The sequence below is a fragment of the Typopeltis vanoorti genome, chromosome 25 (genome assembly GCF_054136105.1).
Source record: "Typopeltis vanoorti isolate ZY-2024b chromosome 25, IOZ_Tvanoo_1.0, whole genome shotgun sequence".
Taxonomy (NCBI): domain Eukaryota; kingdom Metazoa; phylum Arthropoda; class Arachnida; order Uropygi; family Thelyphonidae; genus Typopeltis; species Typopeltis vanoorti.
The window spans coordinates 50,152,735-50,175,475 of NC_143573.1; the positions used below are offsets into that span (position 1 = coordinate 50,152,735).

Here is a 22,741-nt window from a genome sequence, read left to right on the forward strand (position 1 = left end):
GAAGTTAGTTATTGAAAGTCTGATTCTTTTAACATTCACAATTAGTCTTCAATGACTCTATAACCACCGAACCATTCTTTTACCCATTAATAAGCACTTTGGTGCCTGTATAATTGAATTTTCACCCGAAGGCATTGTTCAACAATGAATAAGCTCCTCTATAATTTCCTTGGGCACCGTTTATATTAATCTGATGATGTGAGTCACGTACATTTATTGAAACTGAGTTTTTTTTTTTAAGTATAGGGTAACAATCTGTAGCGAAATGTTGACTTCCTCATAGATAACGCCACTAAGAAGGTTGGACATTCTAAAAGCGATGATTTCCTTTTATACCCCTCGCAGCACTGGTATTCTGCACGCTCGCAGAATGTGAGAAAGCACGCACACGTGGACCCTATTTGACTGTTTCTCTTCATGTACAAAAGTTATATCCGAATTTTGGGCGTTCTTTACAGCAAATGAATCCCTATATTAATTTACCAATAAAGACGTCAAAAAATTAAAATTCATTTGAACTCCATTTAAGACGTCCTCATAACTGTTGTCATATTTAACGATGAAAGTTTTCAGCATAGCATTGTGGCTCGCCAATAGTTCTTATGCATCAACTAATATTTCGTTTGGGGGGGGGGGGGAATGCACATCCTCTAGCTATACTGTAAACGAAATTTAAATTCATGCTAAGGTGCACTGTGCTTTCATCCGAATCTCTGCAGTTTCAATATATCATTCCTGCATTGTGCTCCTCAAGCAATCTCTCTCTCTCTTTCTCTGTTCTTACGTTTTTTACTTGATCTTGAGAGGACAAATTCATCTTACATGCTAGTCCCATCTGTGAGTAGATAAAATTCCCCCTAATCTAATAAAATTGAATTCCCTTTCGCGGACCCACGTAAAAAAGGATGATAAACATACTGTTCCTAAGATATTCAGTAGTTAAAAAGTGCATGTGAAGGAGTTGAAACAATTCGCAATATTTATAATCTAAAAAATTGGGGATAATTTCCTAGAGGAATAACCCTGTTTTTTTTCTTCTTCTACGAATACTTATTACTTATTCATTAAACTAAAACTTCAACATTTCGAGGACGAAACTTATAGTTTGCCTTTCTCGGATATGAGCATTCAAAAAGTCAGCGCTTCCCATTAATGATGAATTTCGAAAACATGTTTCGGATTGTGAGAACATTTCTTCATAATTTTATTAACGTGTTACCTAGCTGGTAATCAACATCTGTTGTTAACCTTAGCGCAGAGTCTTTTCTTTGAAAACACTTCTAAATCTAATCCAAAAAATGTATGCGACTACTAGTATCTCTAGGCCTGTTAAAATCAATCTGAATTAGTAGATTTCACACCGATTTAAATTTCTAGGAGAAAATATTTCGGGAAATTACACTCTTTATGGAGAAAAACACTCCTCTAAATTTCCAAGAGAAAGTACCCTTCCATTTTCGAAGAACGAAGGGGCAAACTGTTTGCTCCTGGAAATTCGGAGTTTTCTCACGAAGCAGACAAAAAACATGAGGAAAAAAAATAAACAATACAATTGATAGACAAAATATACTGACGTCTCATGGCCTTAGTTGTCTTGAAGATAATTATACACCACTGTCTCTTATTGTAGTCATTCTCATTATTATTTTCACGTCTATCTCAAGATAATCGTGGAAATTATGACCTCTACTGTATAGTGAAGCAAGTCTTTAGAGATGATTTTGTATGAATATTTAATGCTAGTTTACGTAAATAACTCAAGAGTTAAATTCTTAATATAAGGATGGTAACTCTGTTGAAACGTTGTATTTGGATAGGTAAAAACTAATTAATTTTTTCCATTAACAGGAAAAAACACAAAGGATAAGTAATACTATTTATTTAACTCCATATATGGTTAATTGAAGAAATCTCTAATAGCACAAGCGTCTCTTATAAACAACAAAACAATAATTAATTTATTATTTCTAATGAATATCCTTAAAGAGCGTTACTTAGAGTTTGTAAAAAGACAATACAGATTATTTTTCTCTGTCACGATTTGCAGCCTGCCTTCTCATCATTTTACCTTAATTCTCACGTATTATCATTTTTGTTGAGAGTAACTTCTCCATGCGCTGAAGAGAGACTAGTAAGGTTATTGTTTTCTTTAGTAACAATTCTCAAATGGAAGAAACCATGTTTTTCCTTTAATACCTGTATTTCTTTCTTTCTGCAATTGCTTAATATTATTCTTCTTGGCATCCGTTTGCTGTTTTTGGATTGATGAACCAGCATATTCCAGATCATTTGAAGCAAAAATGTCTACTGCTTCTCACTTAATAGACAATCCCATCTTTGAACAAGAAACGTCGACTACTTTGTTCATACAGATGGCACAATAATCAATCAATAAAGATCGGCACAGGCAAATATAAAAAGTTTAAAACAGCAAAGAGATGACGCGAAGGATGATAATATTAAGCAATTGCAGAAAGAAATAATGTTAAGGGAAAGGTTGCTTCTAACTGAAAATTTAGTTACAAAAGTAATTAATAATTTTAGTAGTTTCTTTGTCAGTATACGATGGGCTGGAGAAGTTACTCTCAACAAAATGATAATCCGTGAGAATTAATGTGTGGACATGCTAAAAAAAAAATACTGACAGCAGTTCATCTGTTCACTGACAGTGAACAGATGAAAATTAAGATTGCAATGCTAGAAAATTGAAAATTAGGTATTATGACATATTATTATTAAATATTCATTAAGTTAGTATGTTTAATTATAGAATTGCAGTTTTAGTATTAATTATATTTTTGCTTTTATTAAGTCTGATGTTCTAAATATTAGCTCATGAACCATAAGTATCGACATTTACCCCATCAAATAAGATATCTAATCTTATTTTGGTACTTTTTGTATCCAAATAAGATACAACATACATGTAAACTCGTACATTGGAAAATATTCTAAAAAAATAAAGATTAATTCCCTTAAAAATAAACAAAGTAAAATATGAACATAAAAAATAAAACCGTGACATCTCTTTCAAGATCTTTGTTTAATCTCAATGCTCCATTTTTTTTCTCCCTAAAAAAGTAGTAACAAAGCAATTACCAGACAGAAAAATTAATTTGATTAGATGCTCAAAATATTTTTCTTATTCGTGGGTAGAGCGATGATTCCAGATTATCTGCCTATTTAGTTTCATGTGAAAATCCAATAATTTTACAATAAACCTATTTTAAGAATTAAAAGTAAATACGTGATTCAAACAAATACGATCATTTCTAAAGCACTGTCGCACTAAGAGAACAGTAATTTGTGTCTTACATTAGTAGTTCTTAAACATGCAAAGCTTATTCTCTTTTCATTCTTATATTCGATGGCGCGTCTCCTTCCCCTACACTAGTTCAGGTTTACCGTGAGCTAACTGCATACCCTATCAAGTCAGCATGCAGGGGAAAAAAAGAAAAGAGAAAGTGATTATTTAAAGATATCCGAAACAAATCAGAAATATGCTTGGCTCTTTTGTCCGTCTTTATCTTATAAAACTCAACGTCATGATATGCAAATTTTAGTAAAATTCAGTTAATAGACATGGGCATTTAAAATCTTAACTTCCCATATTGCTATTTTATTAATAGTATACTGTGATTCATCTGGATAGCAGTATGACCTGTTCATCTACTAGGCAGGCATCTAACTTTTACACGCTCCAATTTCTTAGGTATTTTTAAAATTCACTTCGATTCAAAACTTAATTCATTTTTCAAAATGAATTTTTCCCAATGAGACAGCTTTTCATGTCTATAAAGCATATTATTATTATTTTCTTAAAAAAAGTACAACAGGAGAGGCTTTTTGTCATTAAAAAAAGTACAACAGGAGAGGCTTTTGCAGCATACGATGTTGTTGCAATTCCACAAATAAAAAGAAAGCACATTTGTATGATTTTTTAGAGAACTTCAGTAAAATCCATTTAACGTGTCAGACTACAGTATATAATAATTTGCCAATTGGGAACTCGAAAGAAAGATTTCCTTTTTCACCACCTTATTTCAAGTCCAAATTACATTTTTTGTGTAGATCACTAGATGTATTTGTGCAGTCTTCGTTTGCAAGTCCATAAAAATGAAATATTCGATATATATAATGCTAATAATAATTGGGCTAATAATTCTGAATGAAATAATAACTTGCAGGTCTTAAGATAATCAGCACTTATGAGCTTATGTTTCAACTATAATTTATTAAACTACCAAAAGAAAGTAGAGTTCGTTCTACTATTTGCCTTAGTATTACATTACAAGGAAAAGCTTGACGTTTCTATAGTGATGACGTGTACTGAACTGAGTCACCAAGGTTCTTTTATATGATTTTATACATTCAAAAGCTCGAAGGCAAACTTTTATTTTAAAATAAATTACTTTTTTATCATCAAAATATTTATATATTTATGTTTAATATTCTGTTAACGAAAGCATAGTTTTATGCTTAACATTAAATTGTTTCCGTTCTCATTAGCGAAATGCATATCAGGATAATTACAGCAATAATTATCCTGAGTGTTTATACATGGACTCCAATTTTAGAGTCGCTGGAATTTCCAAAATTGATAATGCTTGTGACTCTACAATGTCTTGAGTCAGCACTGTATATATTTCTTTGAAAAATCACTGGTAGTACCATTATACCGTACGGACCGATTTATTCATAATTTATATGTCAGTGTACCAACAAAGTAATGCTACTAGTTAGAAGCAATACAATCGAACAATAAGACAGAAAGCTTAAAACCAAAGGAATTCAGTACTTCGTTATTTTCAAAGTTTTAGTTTCACTCACACTGCATAGGTTTTCTTCTGCAAAAGATTCCTTTCCAACTGGTGAAATGGCTTCTTCGATAAAGATTCAATATGTGTGCGTGCTTTAACTAGGTTATTTAGGTATGCGTATGTATTAGTGTGAAGCAATGCAATTCGCAGAGGTCTTCATAGTAGGAAACCTTACATAAGATTTCTCAAAATACTTTTAGGCACGCACAAACCAAGCTGAAAGGTGCTGAAGAATTATCATCAGCATAGTATGTGCTTGTTATAGAGAACATAAATAAAAGCAGATCAGTTTCTTTCTCCCTACTAAAACTACAGCTAATGTAACTGCTAATGAAAATGGATTAAAAAAACTAATACCCAAAAATAAATAAACGATATGAATTTTATACATCACAGAAAACAACCATTAAGGATGTCGTTTCAGAGCATCAGCAGTCATTTAGACGTACTTAGTTATTAACATGTTTTTATGGAGGGAAAAAACTCTGAACGAAATAAAAAAGCACTTATGCTTTGTCGACAGCTACATGTGGGACAATGACAGTCGTCGCTTACGGTTGTCAATGTCCCACATATGCTTGCTTAGAGGTCCTACTAGAAAGCTCATAATTATAAACATTATTATTAATATTATGCGAACATCATTACCGTTATTACTATAATTATTACTGTCATTGACTGGCACTTAATTATTGAGCGTATCTAATGTTACTTCGAGCCCTTCCTGTTTCACTAATCTTTCTTAGTCATGCAAACCACCCATCCCCGACATCTACTTCCCTTTTCATTTCTTTGTATTATCTCGAAGAATCAACCTTGCCTCCCGAACACTGAGTTTTAGTTCCACTCACACGACTATATGTTCCGCTTTCGAAGGGCCAAAATCTTTGAAAATAATGAGGTATTCCTTTAGTTTAAGTTTGCTGTGTTATTGTTCGAACTTTATTAGCTCTCTCTCAATTTGCCCTGTAGAAAAGGTCAGCTAGTTATTAATTCAATAATATGGTCATGATCTCAAATATGGTCATAGTCTCAAATCCAAATAAGCTACAAGCTTATTTGAATCTGAAACTGAATCAGAGGATTATTTTGGATTTCGTGCCCATCTCGTCAGTACATTAATCCCATATGTTCACCTTCTGATGAACATATAGTGTTCGACAGAAGTGACAGTGGAATACATAGTGGAATTTTTCCCGTAGCAAGCATAAAGTGGCTGAACCAATTATTCTTTTCTTCACGTCATTTTGCATGAAAACTGCAATATTGTGTTGTTAAATTAGCCTTATTCAACAGAGTGCTGTGTATTATCTGACAATACACTGCACTGAGTCACCGAACTACATTGTCAATAAATTGAAATATTTAATTGACGAACAATACTGTATACCATACAGTCACCAAAATCATTATCTTATGAAGAAAGCATGATTTTCATTAGCTGAATTGCAGCTGTTACAAGTTTTGGCAGTAGTTAAAATGAAATAGCTGCAATTCATCGCTAAATATAGCAAAACTGTTTAGCAAATATACAGTAAATATATATAGCATATATATATATATATATATATATATATATATATATATATATTTAGCAAGTATATAGTAAATCTAAACTAAATTTGTGTTAAATTTTCATTTCGTATCATAGTTTTTTTTTTTTATAACCACAATGAAGCAGACACTTTTATTTGAAATCACCCTGTAAATTACACTTATCCCCACAAAAGTAAAAGATATAAAAACAAGACATTTTTAATCCAGGTGTCACACTTCACTGATGTCTTTCACTAAAATTTTAAGGATAAAGTTTGGTATAGTGGTAGCAGTGATCATGACTATGCCAAACCAAACAGGACAGCTTTGTAATTAGATCCAATGATGTTTTGTTTGTTTTGATACTATATACTTATCAGTATTCGCGCTGCTGACACCTCCGTACCTTATCAGAAAAAAACACAATAAACCTTCACTAGTCTCGCTTTAAGAGCTGCTACTAAGCGAAGCCTTCTTATTTAGAATGCTTTTTTTTAAAGTAACAAAGAGAGCGTGTCATGCTTATCACAAATAAACAGATGTTGTCTTCCTGTTGTGACAAATAGACTTCTCTGTTGGCCAGTTGACCCGTCCTCACGACACACACACACACACACACACACACACACACACACACACACAGAGACACACTGGTAGTGGTTAGTACTGGTGAACAGTTGATGACATTGGGAAAATTGATAGTTTGGAGGATCAGAGAAAAACCAGTCTAGTGGAGGCGGGGTTGTTGTGGTCATGTACCGCCAGTTGGAAACGGACGTTGGCCGCTTCCTGTCCTAAGTCCCTCGTGCAGCCAGCCGTAGTCGAAAAATAGAATAACGCAAACTTTCAGGGAAGTTTTCGGACACGCTTGTGCTTTGTTCTCATTGCACCTATTCCGTTCCCCCCCCCCCCCTCCTGACTTTTTTTTTGTTAGTATGTGTCTGTGTGTGTATTTCACTTGCAATCTGTTGCAGTCTTAACCTTGTCTATGCAAGAATGTTTTCGTAGTTGCAGTTAAAAATATTTTTAACAAAGTTTTCCCTTACATAAAATAAGAACAAGTTTTTGTAGTATCGATTTCTATTGTTGGTAACTTTATCCCACAAGTATTGATTGCCAGTGCTATAGAAGTGTATCTGAACCGGTAAATTTATTATAGAAACGATAGTGGATTGAGCATCAAATTATGACAAACCTTTTAGTCATAACGAAGGCCGACTGTGTATAATATTACCAACTGATACCCTATTATCAACTCTGAATACTTTAACAACGTTCACAAGCACAAATTATATGTTTGGGATAGTCAATAATAATAGTCATTTGAAGATATCAAACAAGCAAAAAACTGTACACAATCTACAATTTAGACACTTGCCAAGTGTAACTTTATGTGATAGCTTCACGTACTGCTCTAGCCTTCTTTTAGAATCATAACGCATTCATTTTAAAAAGAGTGCTGTGTATAAAAGAAAAAAAAATTAAAAATTTTCTATTTCCTTTACGCTGAAATAGAAAAAGTAAGAAAGTGTTTAAAAGGGGAAAATGTAACAAAATTACACATATTCATAAGATTTAATGAATTGTTTTTATAAGTGATTATAAAAGGAAACATAGAGTTTAAAATATACTAAAATTACTTATAATTTTAATTACATTTTATTACAGCTAAACTTCTTTTTGCATTTTGGACACTAGAGAATATTTATTTTTGTGATTGATAGTCGGTTGTCTTTTAATCTTGTGTAAAAGATAGTCATACCGATGGCAATCCAGTTTCTTCGAGATGGTTACATAAAGTTCAGTAAGTAAAAAGATGCTCCATACGTCGATTGAAATATTATGAAGAAACAAATATTAAGTGTTTCATACACGAATTTCATCACGGTGTAAGACCCACTTAGTAGAAGTGGCTTGAAAAAGTCCCATGTCTGGTAATGGCGTAGGATTTCCTGATTTTGCAAAAATAAAAATAAAAAAATAAAAATTAAAAAAATAAAAAGAGCTTTTTAAATAAATAAAAAAAAATTATTTAAAAAAAATCCTTAGCTCACCCACGATGCTAATATATTATATGTGTATAACCTTTCATAGGTGAGAGATACAAAAAAGATGAGAGCATTGGCAAAGATAGGAAGGTTGATGTTATATAATTTATTCTCGGATGATAATGATGATGAATGATGATGATGATTTTTTTTACTATTGATAATCTGATCGTCACATGTTTGACGCAAGAATATGTGAATAAACCTAGTTTTTAGAAAAACGATGCTACAAAGTTATATATTAACGTAATATTAACTGCATTTTAGGCCAAACACTGATAGTTTAGAAATACTAACTATTTCTAAACTGTAAGTGTTTGGCCACTCGAAAGGAGAACTTCAAACCTTCTACTTATGAATAGCTTAGTAGAGAAGACCTAAAAATCTGGTACTATGAAGGTTCCCTGAATTGACAGCGCTTCTTTTCAACATACTGGCTATGAGTTCGAATCTTATTGCTGAATAGATGTTTTTTAAAAAAAGTCTAGGTACTAGATGATTTTCACCCGATGTGAGACCATTATTCCTGCTTATGAAAGCTTAAACAGGCTAGAAAAAATTCCATGTTTATTCTCTTTAAAGTAGGATTTTGGATTATCTAATCCTTAGCCAACCCACAGCACTAAATATACTCTCTGAGTTGCCAACCTTTTGTGGAAGAAATGATCATAAACAACTTAATCTCTTATAAATTATATTAATATTGTTTTTTATACTGATGTATCATGAAATATATCCTTAAAATATTGTTAGCTAATATAAAAATGTCAGGATTTTACACATGAAATGATTTAACATCTCTGAATTCTGAACTTCCTGAAAAAAACATTACATGTAACAGCGCTCTAGGAATTGTGAAAGTGTTCGACTAATAAGCATAATTTCAACAATTTAACCTTTCACGTATTTTTTCAAAATAATATTGGTTGTGAGATGCTCCACAAATGTCAAGTGACAAACTTTGTATTTGATCTTGGTATTTCTTCCAATGATCTGAACAAACCCACCAAACAGTTGCAGAAGACAAACTGACTCTTCCATCTCTATGGCATATGCTTTATATACCTCAAAGATTTTACGACCTTTAAGACTTCATGGTCTAATTTAATTTCGTATTTACCTCGAACATATTCTTTATATATTATAGGTTATGCTAGTTTTCTGTAATTTTCTGTTTTCTTTGGTTATAGCATCAAATTTGATTAGCGATGGAGAAAATTGTGATTTTTTTCTTATTACAAAACTGATCTGGAATCATTCTTCTTTATTCAAGATGAAATAGTCATTTGGAAATCTAACTGAATAAAATGCATGTGACCTTCTTTTTTTTTTTGCTGTAAGTTTTAGATAGAAAAGCTTCATTTATGTTTTGTAGGCTTTCTGAACACCCCCCCCCTTTGTTTTGTTATGCGATGCTTATTTTTTTAAGTATTATAAATTAGCGTATATTAAGATAATTCTTTAAATCAATTCAAAATATTTAAATTAAACAAACGGTTTCTCTCTCTCTCTCTCTCACACACACACACACATGCTTAATAAATATCATCTGTGGCATGAACGTGACAGTATAGGGGAGGGGGAAGTATTCGACACGAAGGTAGCTTCTCTGCACTACCCCCATACAATGCAGGCAATATAACAACAGTAACACCAGAGTTTCACAGTTCTGTAGTATTTTCGTGAATATATGAATGTATTTCTCAAAGTTTTGGGGGAATCCTTTAAACTGAATAAATCAAATTTAAATTAATTCAATCCCTTCCTTTATTTTGCAACACTGAATTCTACTGAAAGTGGAAAAGAAATGAATTACGATCTCACATATTATACTTGATACTTGAGCACAAAAAGAGTAAATCATTATGCATTATTTATTTCTCAATATTCATATTTTCTTGCAGGAAGCAGATGTCGTGGTAAAGACCAAGTGGAAGACGGAGGCAGGAGTAAGTTACGTTCGTTGATTTGAATAATAAATTAAAGTTCCATATTTTATTTTTCACTGTTTATCAACTTCATATTTGATTGATGCCTAAAAAGGCTTAACTAATATTAAGTATTGTTCAAATCTATTTTATAAAACGACCTATGCATATATGATAAAAGCATAACAAATATTTTAAATTAAAATATTTGTGTAGGGTCTTTCGTCTAAACATATACCGTTCTTCTTATGAAAGAACCGATGTATATTTCACGATGCTTGCTATCCTGTTTAATGTTTATTTACTTGAAGAAGAGATACACAATTACCTAAATAGCGAAAGCGGTATAACTGTCTGAAAGGAAATAAAGATATATTATGCTACATTTATATCAAAATAAATCTAATTTCATCCAGATATATCTTTCGTATTTGTGAAATTATACGTTGAATTGATCATGCTAGAGACATATCTAAAAAAGTACTTTTTCCTTCGTAATAATAACAAACTCCCTTTCCGTTTATTATTACTTTTCCCATATTATTTATTTATATTTTATATAATAATTCCTCTTCCGTATCTTAATTTTGAGAGTAAGGTGTTGCATCCATGGCTGAGTCTACTTCTAGAAATTAATTTAAGCCTAGGGAAAAAAATCTCGATAATTTCAATAGAAATTCAGTGTTACACTGGAAATCCCGATTTCTAGTGTAGCATGACTTTGTGAGATTATCAAAAAATGAAGGAGAAATAATAACATATGGAGGGAGGGGACATTATGTCAAATTAACTGGATTTTCGTTATAAAATTCAATTAATATGATATCTACCCATTTACATCTTATGATTTGATCTGGTTCAGTTCAATATCCGTCCACATATATGATGCAGATGGAATATGATGCAATGTTTAAAAAAATAGCACTAATATGCTACGTTTCTGGATGTATTAGAATTAAGATTTAAGAACGAGATTAGAATGAAAATCAAAATTTAATAATCATGACTGAGATGGGAATATTTTTGGAACCGATTTTTATTTTAAGTGGTCGTAGAATGTTGAATCAGAAATCATCAACAGGTTAAAGTTTCAGTGGCAGATGAACCAAAAGAAAAGAGAAAGATTATAATCATAGTGAAAGTAGCTTTTGATGGTCGAATAGATTAGCATCTCCATTCTCTAACCAGCAGACTCTGTGCTCGAAATCTACTGTGACATATATAATTATGTATCATGGCCTTTAGGTGGCAAACGATTTTCTCCACGTGCGAGACAACAACCCTGCTTATCGGAAGCCTGAAGACAATTGTAAAAGATCATGCTTGTTTCTCCTGAGCAGAGTTCCCTGGACCATTTTGACTCTAATTGCACACCCACGGTACGACAGGTTCACAACTTTTCATGGGTGGAGGTTCACCTAAAAAAATGGAATAACTTTAGATTAGCGGCAAAAATTAAAGGGAAGAGAAGATGAAACAGAATTTGGCATGCATATTGTAGTATGGAGCATCATGTCAAAGAAACAGCATGATACTCTATCATGAATGTCTTCTCTACTACAGCCAGTCCATTCCATCAAGATGTTCAGCGAATATCACCTCACATCTGTAATTCATGGACCAGAGTGTTATTTCCTTCAAGGAACTTTTTAAGAAAAATACTTTTACTCAGGCTTTGCTACTGAAAGTGAGGAAAACCTTCAAACTTTTGAAAGTAATAGAATATCTTGCATCGTGTATAGTTTGTGTAGATGCAATATGCAGAGAGGTAATAGAAAAGTGTATGAACGGTATTTGGAATAAGCCAATGAAAATATATGTTAATACATTCACAGGATTAGAAAAGACAAGGCCTTACACGAGATTGGTGACAAGGTAGTGCTGTTAACTAAAGAACTGAAGGTTGACAATGAAGAAACAGAGTAGATAGTGGAAGCTGTGGAAGTGCGCAGAAAGTTGCAGAAGAGCAAGAGGAAGAGAAAGACGTTATCTCCCCCCCCCCAAAAAAAAAAGTTTACACTAAAAAACTGGATTGTTGTTTGAGGAAACAGACCTCAAAATGGACAGATTGAGCAAAGTAGTCAGTATGATGTAAGCTGCAGCTGCTTGCTACAAATAAATTTATATATATAAAAAAAGGTATACCGTACAAAGTTGGACGTAATGTACTTATTTTTAAAGCCCACTCCTGTAGTCACCTCATCATTCCTGCAGACGAGCCTAAACAATCAGATTATACAGGGTGGCCATAAAATAACTTTCCCTCTTTGGAGGCATCTGTAGCTAAAGCCAATAAACGGAATGAGACCAAATTTTATATTGAGACCTTTGAAGGCATGGGGAGATGATTTCCGCGAAAAAAAGATTTAGTACCAAAAGTCACCGATAGGGGGATTTTGGTGCTGGAGGTGCCGAAAGCAGTCAAATATTTGTAGTAAACGCAGGTAAAAAGGATTATGCAAATTTTACTGTGCGTACGTGGCAGCAGCGCCACCAATTCCACTTAAAAAGGGATTGGGAAACGTTCAGGCAGTTATTCGAATGACTTACGAATTGTGCTCAATATGCATCCTACCTTGCCTCAGCATGCTTTACTTGTTGAGTTGTTTTACCTTAAACAGTGCAATGCCGTAGTGGCCGTTCGGGAATTTAGAAGGCGTCATAACCTGCGTACAGGTCCTATGTCAGCTGTAGCACTGAGAGCTATGATTAAGAAGTTTGAAGAAACTGGATCACTAGGAGTTAGACCTGGCAGAGGAAGGAAAGCAGTGCAAGAAAGGTCAGCACATTGAAAATCGTGTATGTGGTCCAGGGGACCTTGATTCTGATGAATAAAACCTAATTTCCTGTGAGTTCAATCACTACATTAATTTCTGTGTTCTCTCGCAAGTTGTTGTTTTAGTTTATTTATTATTATTTTTATTATCATTGTCAGCTGGAATGAGTGACGCGGCTGTGGCTTACACCGTCGAAATGTTATTATTCCATTTTATCTGCCTTTAATGTAATTATCCGCTTGTTTTCGGCTCCTCCAGCGCCAAAATTTCCCCTGTCGGAGATTTTTTATACTAAATTTTTTTTTCGCTGAAATCATCTCCCCAATCCTTCAAAAGTCTAAATATAAAATTTGGTCTCATTCCGTTTATTGGTTTTAGCTACAGATGCTTCCAAAGAGGGAAAATTATTTTATGGCCACACTATACATTGACGAAATATTGCCAGAACACTTTTGCAGTACTTGAATTTGAAGAATTTGTTGTTAATGACCCAGCCTCATCCGATGAAACGTCCAGGTAATAAAGCAGCAGTTATAAAAAATTTCTCCTGCTCCATATGTTTCCAGCTGATTATTTTAAGTACAGGGAAGCACTGTACACTCAAGTTTCATTATTTATTATAGTATAGTACTGTGCACACTAATTTTGTGCTATAATTTGTAAATTGTATTATTTCATTATAAATAAAGAGTATAATTTGTTAAAAATATTACAAACTGACGAACATATGTTAGCACTTATGCATGTTAATTGTTAACATATTCTTGTGGTTTCATATAGTGATTTCCAACTTACGACCCTTTCAACCTATGATGGAATCTTGGGAACGAAACCCAACCTTAAGCTGAGGACTAACTGTACTTTTACACATTGAAGAATAGGCAAATTGCCAGGAAAAATCTCACGTTATTGTCTTAATCTTAGCACATAGTACTAAACAAATGATTCGAATATTTAGGAAGGCAAAACCACGAAGAGGTTTCTGGCTGTTGTAGATTATTGCTATTTTCAACACATCAGTTAATGGTACAAAAATAGTTTGAATATCCAATTCAAAATATTTTTTAATTTATTTATTATCAAATATTAAATTAGCTAATAAATGTAATCAGCTTTAGATTCTTCCGTTTTAGCCCGGTGGGCATAGAACGACCATGCAGTGGTAATACTGGTAATTGTCTGGAAACTGAAAAGTCAGATATAAGGTAGAGATTTAAGTTTCTCCAGAAGTGAACTATATTGAGTGAAGATTTTTATTTTAAGTGGTCACTTGACAATAACTTTCCCAGAATGGAAAGGCTTTAAAAACATTTTGTAACTATTCACCAACACATCCATTATTAATAAATAACAGACCTAGGGGGATGAAGATGCTAGTTATAACTCGTGTAAGCCTGCATCTTGAATATTACAGATTGATTCCTTTATAAATTAACTTTTTTATGTGGCTCCCACCCACGAAGTTTTTTTTTTATGAAACCATAGTACATTCATGCCGTGGGTGGACTAAGGATTCTTTCTATTTTTTATTATATATATATATCATCTCCCACCTCAAGACATTCGCAAACATCCATGCACACGGTGGAATTCGAATCAGTAACCTGTTGGTTGGAAAGTGGGTACGCTTACCACTCGGCCAACCAGGTCGGCGATTTATTTATCTTTCCATTATACAGACCTGGACCAAATGCATAGGCCACATTAAATAGCTGCCGTATTTAGTTATGGAAACATGAAGGTCATTTTCGACTCCGCACTTTAACACCTCTCCTGGGTGTCAAAATCCACGCTATTGCGTTTTTTTGGCTTATGCTACGAAAAGTGCTTAAGTCAGCATTCCGTTTGTGTGGGGGATGTGTGTGTGTGTGTGGGGGGGTTATGTTGTTGGTTTTCCTTCCTTGCTGCTTTTTTTTTCTTCAAATTTCTGATTTTTCCTTCTCTGCTGTTTTTTAATCGATGCTTTTTTTCCTGCATTAGTCTACAGACTGGTAAAAATACATTTCACATAAAACATAATAAATAAAAAGAACGTAAAATTTATTACCATATTTTTAAAATATTTAGATATTTGTGATTTTAAAAATCAAATTTTTATACATCTAAAATATTTAGAATTTCGTGGAAAAAATAGTTTTAAGTTTACTTAAAAAGTACATTGAGAAGAGTTACTATGGATAGCTTAAATTGAATAATTGAATGATAATTTGAATAACAGAATAAATTCAACAATTGAAAAATTTTTGTTTAAGGTATGGCACATAAAACGTGCCATAATAAATGAAACAAAAAAAGAAAAAGATATTGACAATTTTTTCGTAAAATATTTAGATATTTTTGATCTTAAAAACCCTTAAATTCCTTTTATGAACTTCTTCTTCCTAACATGGATTTTAGGCCACGTGGCCTGTTCCGATCTCATGCCATCTCTTTCTTGGTCTTCCGATTCTTCTTTTTCCACTTATTTTGTATCTGTATAATATTTTTAGTAGTCTGCTTTTGTCCATTCGATTTAAATGTTCTATCCATTTTTGTTTATACTGTCTTATGTAGTAATTAATTGGTTTTATATTCAGGGATTGTAAAAGTTCTTCATTTGTTTTATGGTCCCACTTGGGTATATCCAGCTGTTTTTCTGAGAAACTTCATTTCTGCTGTTTGAATTCGTTTTTCATCTTTCCTTTTTATGGTCCTTGTTTCGCTTTCGTATAGTAGAGTTGGTTTTGACAAGACCTTATATAGTCTGATTCTAGTGTGTTTTTCTACAAGCGATGACTTAAATATATTATTTATTATGCCATTTACTTTGACAAAGTTTGGTATTTTGGTGTCTTTTCTTCTTCGCATGATAAATCATACGAACTATCTTGGGATGATAAATCACATCCCAAGTATCTGAAGGTATTTACTTGTTCTATCTAAAATATTTAGAATTTTATGAAAAAAACGATATTTAAAAAAAAACTATTTATAATGACATAACATGACTACTTGGCTGTTCAAGAAAGGCCCAACGGCAAAAGTGAAAACTTGATCGACATCTTTCATATAAAGCAATTATATGCAAAGTTTATAGGTGATTTATAGAAATTATCTGTAAACTTTTAGTCGTGATCATTAAGTCCTCGTGGAACCAGAGAGTTATACCAACAGGCTGGAAAATGACATTTGAATGACAAGAGATTAGAGACTAGTGCAGCAACTTGATATCAAGAAGCCGAACTTTTTATCAAGAAAACTTAATGAAAGTATTTAGATAGGATTTATAGTAACAATTGAATGGAAAGATCTTTTACAGGAATTCCAATATGAGTTTATAAAATATAGATCGTGTTACGAGCCTACTTAGTTCTTACTAGGGCGCGACTGAAGAGTTAGCTGCAAGGAGCTGTTTGTTTTGATTTCGTATATTTAGATTTCGGCTTTGGGTTGTTTTGAAATACTACAGATGCAACGAAAGCTATGAGACCGGTGTATTAGGCATGTGGTCTGCTGGCAGGTTTGTCCCTGTTTTACGAAAAATCCGAGTTTTGGGACTAAAAACTCTTCCATTTCCGTATGAGACCGGATACGGTCTCATACGGAAATGGAAGAGTTTTCACTTTCAGCTCGAAAGCATTAAAAAGAGTTTTCTTATCTTAGACGAGATTTCGACCCCAGTTCTTTTTCAATCAAAGACCATTATGATTACCGACTGGGCCTACACGGCTCTTCAGATCTTGGCAAAGCATGATATCTTTCCACAATAAATATCTGTTATTATAATACAGAACTTTGGAAAGCAAGTGAAGGTATACGTTAAATAAAGGACTGGTCAACCAAGGTAAAGAGCAAAGAGGTGCGCTGAATTATTAGGATTTGGAATGAGTAAAGTAACTAGCAGTGTTCCCCATAATGCAGGACCATTATTATTCTTACTTTTCATTAATGATGTCGCTGCTGATGTTACAAGGTTGCTATTTGAGTTTGCAGACGCTAAAACTGGTCAAGCAGCTAGCGGAAATGATGCCCTTCTGCTTATCCAAGAAGATATGGATAAGCCAAAATTTCTAGTGGCATTACTAGTCCCAAACAGCATATAACTGAAGATATTACTTGAGTTGAATAGTTCAAGGTTTGTCGCTGTAATTATTGAAATAAAACAATTGCGTGTGTATGGTTCAAATGTAAAGTTACTTACTAAACTGAACAATATTAAGCAGAAATTTTTTTATCGCTGGAAAAAAAAAATTACGGAAAACATGCTTACGAAAGGGCGATTATTTAAAATCGTGAAAGCAGTACGAAGTTTACTGTTTATTTTAAATATAATTTCAACGAGAGAGTTGTGAGTAGCTGTAATAAATTGTCCAATGAAGTTGGTTAACATAGTTGCAATCCAGATGAATTCAAAGAGAGTTAAGTTAAATAATAGCGTACAGAATATGGAGACATAAAAATAAAATAATGAAAATGAAAAAATGAAATTGTTCATTACCATGGGGAATCCTCATTCCCCATGGTAATGAACAATTTCATTTTTGATTCGTTTTCTGAGGTTTCCGGAATCGTTTTTTTATTTTCTTTAGGAATCCTACGATTACATTTCTTCATATAAACATATTGATTATATTATACAGTTGAAAGTTATTATTCTGAAATGGCAGTATTCATGTCTTCATAAAACTCAACAGAAACTAAGCTGTCTTAATTTGAAGAGGAAGGGGGAAAGATATCAAATATTCAAAACTATTTATTCAAAAAATGTATTTTACTCTGAGAGTAAATAAAATTTCAACCAAACATGCAAAAAATTAGCTGAGGAGATACCAAAGTCAATCAATTCCGGAATTCCTTCTCCCCTCACAACTTTCTCAATTTAAAAATGGCAATTTAATAGCGCAAGAAGATATTGCTGTTATTAATGACTATGCGCAATTATTCAGGTTACTGCGATTTAATGTGATCTCAGAAGGAAAGATCAGCAATCTCCAACTAGTTCAACTAAATATTCTTAGACCATGATTCTAATTCAGCGATGCCTGAAATTCCGGGTATAGCATGTTAATTGTGTCACGCCATATTCCTCCTTGAGACAACTTCCATAGGTTTCGCAAAATGTGTAAGTGTCTGTTAGATGCATATTGTCTGTCCATCAGGGTATAAATTATGCACAACTCTGGATGGACGTATTTTATTCAATTTCGTTATTTTTCATCCGTACAAAATTCTGCCACACCATTTCATTTATTTATTTATATTATTTTTTCATTTGGACCATCTAGAAGCACAAAGAAACAAAACTTGTTGAAATTATGGAATTTAATCAAATTTTATATTTAAAATGTACACAACAATAATTCATGTAACCAATTTTTATTGCAATGGGATCCTTTTTAGTGACTTTATTGGCAAAACGATTCTAGCTGATATTAATAAATTCGCATTAGATAGGTGGAATTTAATGAAATTTGATATTTGAGATCTTGGTTAACATTTGTGGGTGCTTAAGGGTCAAAGCTATATAACTGAGAGGAGCCCTCCCATAGCCTTCATAGGAATGCGGAGAACCGACCAGGGCTTCTGACCAGTAGCGGCTCTTGGCTTAAAATCGTCTGGGTGCTGTAACTTTCGAAATATACATATACACTGTAAGTACAGTGTGTATATGTTTGGATAAAATATCAAAATTATGGTAAAAATTAAAAAAAAAACTAAACATGAAAAAATATTGTTTATTATCGATAAAAGTATACAGTTTAGTATAATTCAAAATTGCTTAAAAATAAAATATATTCTTCTTGTTTTGTTTCATGAAAAAATATTGTTTATTATCGATAAAATTATACAGTTTAGTATAATTCAAAATTACTTAAAAATAAAACCCATTCCTTTAATTGTAATTAAAGGAACGGATTTACAATTTTTGGACATTACAATTAAATCCTTTAATTGTAATGTCCGAATATTTAAAGAGACGGAGTAAACACGATAAGCACTAAGAACACTCTACTACTGGCGCAAACTGCATATAAACAACAGTGGAACTGCGCAACGGACAGTGCGCATTACGCTAATAGCTCGTATCTCACTATGATGTGCATATGCTTGTGCGCATAGCAATATGATACTGTGGTAAACACAGTGCTGCTAGCGTCCTTCGCCCTCCTAAGTGCTACAAGATGGATTTTTATTATTTTTTATACAAAATAAGCGAATTTTATAGGATTGTTGATGATAAAATTAAATATTGCAAGCAAATATAAATAAATTAATAAATATATTTATTAGGATATATCGAGAAAAATTGGTGGTGCTGCAGTTCCGCAGTGCCTATGCACGAGCCGCCCCTAAACTTCTGACCTAATGTCCAATCCTCAACTTCTCGTGGTGCACCATGTTAGGTGGATGCTGAACGGACGAGGATGGCTGGCAATCTGGGATTTAGCCGACCAAATTGTATTCTTATTGGCTTAAACCAAAATTTCAAATGATGGTACAACATGACAGAATTTCGTGTCGGCTGGGGCGTCGCCCGGTTAAACAAGGCCCCCGTTGTTTTCGCCAGGGAACCAGGGCAAACAGCGAAAAGTCAGCTACTGGAACAAATCCTAAAACTTTCCCCAACTCAACGTCACCAGAGTTCAAGGTTGGTACTATCAATATAAGAAGCCTGAATGGCAAAGAAGTGGAGCTAGCTGAGGAATTGGATAAGTATCAGATCGACATAATATGGGTGACTGAAGCAAAAAAAAGACAAAAACTGGTGAGATCCTTCTGAGCAATAAATACAAAATGTTATATTCGGACAATGACAATCAAGGAAAAGAAGGAGTAGCCATAGTATTCAACACTAAATACGAGACTAATCTTCTTGAATGGCAGGCAGTCTCAAATAGAGGGGTGTGGACAAATATGAGAATGGGGGGAACAGGACAATGAGACTTATTTGTGCCTATGATACCACAGAAGGTTTTACTAAGTTAGAAGTGGAGGAATGTTTTTGAGGCTTTAGAGAAAGCAACTGACACAATGAAAAAGGAAAAGTTGATCCTTTTCGGGGATCTAAATAGCAGAGCAGGAAATGATTGTCAGACAGAAAAATATTTTGGGAAAATTAGGAGAAAAGAAAAGCTAATAATAATGGCAAAAACCTGTTGGATTTCTGCTTAGGACATGGACTGGTTATTACTAACACCATGTTCCAACATAAAAATGTGCACGAATTCACATGGAGAGAAGAGGCTAGGAATAAGAAAAGTATCATTGACTGTTATTGTTGATAGTGATGTTTTCCCACTGGTGCAGGACACCAGCGTGTACACAGGATTTGAAATTGGAAGTGATCACCATTTAGTCTCGAGCAGGATAAAAGTGAATTTCATATTGAAAAGAATAACATGTAAGAAAGTTTTAAAGAGCATAAAAGTTGAGAGCTGCTCAACTTTTATGCTCTTTAAAACTTTCTTACATGTTATTCTTTTCAATATGAAATTCACTTTTATCCTGCTCGAGACTAAATGGTGATCACTTCCAATTTCAAATCCTGTGTACACGCTGGTGTCCTGCACCAGTGGGAAAACATCACTTTTTTTTTAAGTTTACATTTCACGGAGAGATGTGAACTGTAAACTAAAATACACAAATATTATTCAAGAAAAAATGAAAGAGTTTGAGAGGAGGAACCAAACCTTGGAGGTGGCAAGCCATGAAGAAAACACTGATTGATTCAGCCAGAGAGGCATGTGGTGAGGTTGTCTGCAAGGATAGAAAAATCAGAACTCCATAGTGGACATAGGAAGTTAAAGAATCAGTGAAGGAAAAGAAGAAAGCATATTGAAAGTTCCTGGGGAATAAGTAAGCTTGTGCTCCTAGAGAATAGAGAGACAAATGTAAGAAAGCTAAACATTGTGTATAACTGACTAAACAAACGTCATGGGAGGAGTTTGGCAAGAACATAGAAAATAAATATCAAGACGGTGGCAAGATATTCTGGAGGTTGTTGAAGAAGCTTAGGAATGGAGGAAAGAGTGCTGTAAAAGGAGTTAGAGATGATAAAGGTGACATGAAACGGGAGAAAAAGATATCCTTGAAGTATGGAGTAATTACTTTGAAAAACTGCTAAATGAAACAAGCAGTGATGATAGCACAGTGGTAAAAAACACTGACCAGACATGCAGTCAGGAATACATATCTATACTTGAAGTAGAAAAAGCCATCAAAGGCTTGAAATGTGGAAAGGTAGCAGGAGTAGATGATATTCGACTAGAAATGCTGAAGTATGGTGGTATAAAAGTCTTACAGTGGCTGCACTGCATAGTTCAGAAGGCCTGGATAGAGGGACGAATTAGAGATGACTGGAGTAGAGCTTTCATAGTACCCATATATAAAAAGGGAAATAAAACTGAATGTGAGAATTACAGAGGTATTTCCCTACTGAGTGTTCCTGGCAAGATTCATGCAAGTATACTTGAGAAACGGTTGAGAAGAATTGTGGAAGAAAAGCTTGGTGAAGAACAAGCTGGATTCAGGCCAAATAGAGGCTGTCAGGATCAGATCTTCACTTTACGACAAATAGTCGAGAAAGCATGGGAATATAACAAAGATCTGTATTTAAGTTTTGTCGATTTGGAAAAGGCATATGACAAGGTGCCAAGAGAGAAGCTATTCAATACGCTACAGTTATATGGTGTCAGTGGGGCATTATATCAAGCAATACTTAGTCTTTATTTGAGTTGTAAGTCAGCAGTTAGAATTGAAGGAGGTACATGAAGATCGTTTAATGTTAAATCTGGTGTCAGACAAGAATGTACATTATCCCCCTGTGTTATTAGTTATCTATATAGATCACATTATGAAGGAAAGTGGTATTAAACCTGATATCAGAATTGGAGGTGTTAATCTCAGCTCTTTGCTTTATGCGAACGATGTTATACTTCTAAATAAATCCGCATAGTCTGCCAGATTCCCTGACTAAATTGAATAACTGTTGTAATAGATATGGTATGAAGGTCAGTATTAAAAAGACAAAGACAATGAAAATAGGCAGAAATATTGAAAATATCAACTGCATTGTGAATTGAGAACTTTATCTCATTGGGTGCAATTTAATGAAATTTGGTATTTAAGATCCCTATTAAAATGTGCCGGTTGTTTCAATCGGACTTCTTTAATGCTTTAAAATTATGTAAAACGAAATTATATGATTGCAGTGCAGAATCCAGAAACGGTTCCAGGTTTAAGTGTTATGATAATGAACCATGTCACTATAAAATAATGCTATAAAAATATACTTTTTATGATTGCCTGCGATCATTTACTTAGTTGTTTTCTTAAATACTTCTTTATATTTTTATAGATACGTTTAGCATTGATTTATTAAGCGACAATTATTATTAACTCTTTTATAGTTTTATGGTAAATATATTTATAAACCATTTCATATTTTATTATCAACATGGAATTTATATTGTACACTACTCCTTGTCACTATGGAGTGACATTTTTTTTGCCACTGTTAATGCAATCATTTTTTATTGTAAGTGATTTTTTGTAATAATTTCATTTTCGGAAAGTTTGCACATTTCTTATTATATGTGTGATATGAAATAAAAGAATTTATCGTCTCATGAGTTATACAATACAATATAATC

At 33.3% G+C, this 22,741-nt stretch overlaps 1 protein-coding gene and 1 long non-coding RNA gene across 3 annotated transcripts in view; one reads left to right on the top strand and one right to left on the bottom strand.

Annotated features, from left to right (window-relative positions):
• Positions 1 to 22,741, top strand: part of LOC150092736 (uncharacterized) — a 109,019-nt gene that overhangs the window by 60,808 nt on the left and 25,470 nt on the right. For both annotated transcript variants that reach the window (XM_090414402.1, XM_090414403.1), the window contains exon 3: positions 10,309 to 10,353. The gene's annotated coding sequence lies outside the window, so the exon portion shown is untranslated. The remainder of the gene's footprint in view (positions 1 to 10,308; positions 10,354 to 22,741) is intronic.
• Positions 1 to 22,741, bottom strand: part of LOC150092737 (uncharacterized) — a 109,858-nt gene that overhangs the window by 52,970 nt on the left and 34,147 nt on the right. The window lies entirely within an intron of this gene.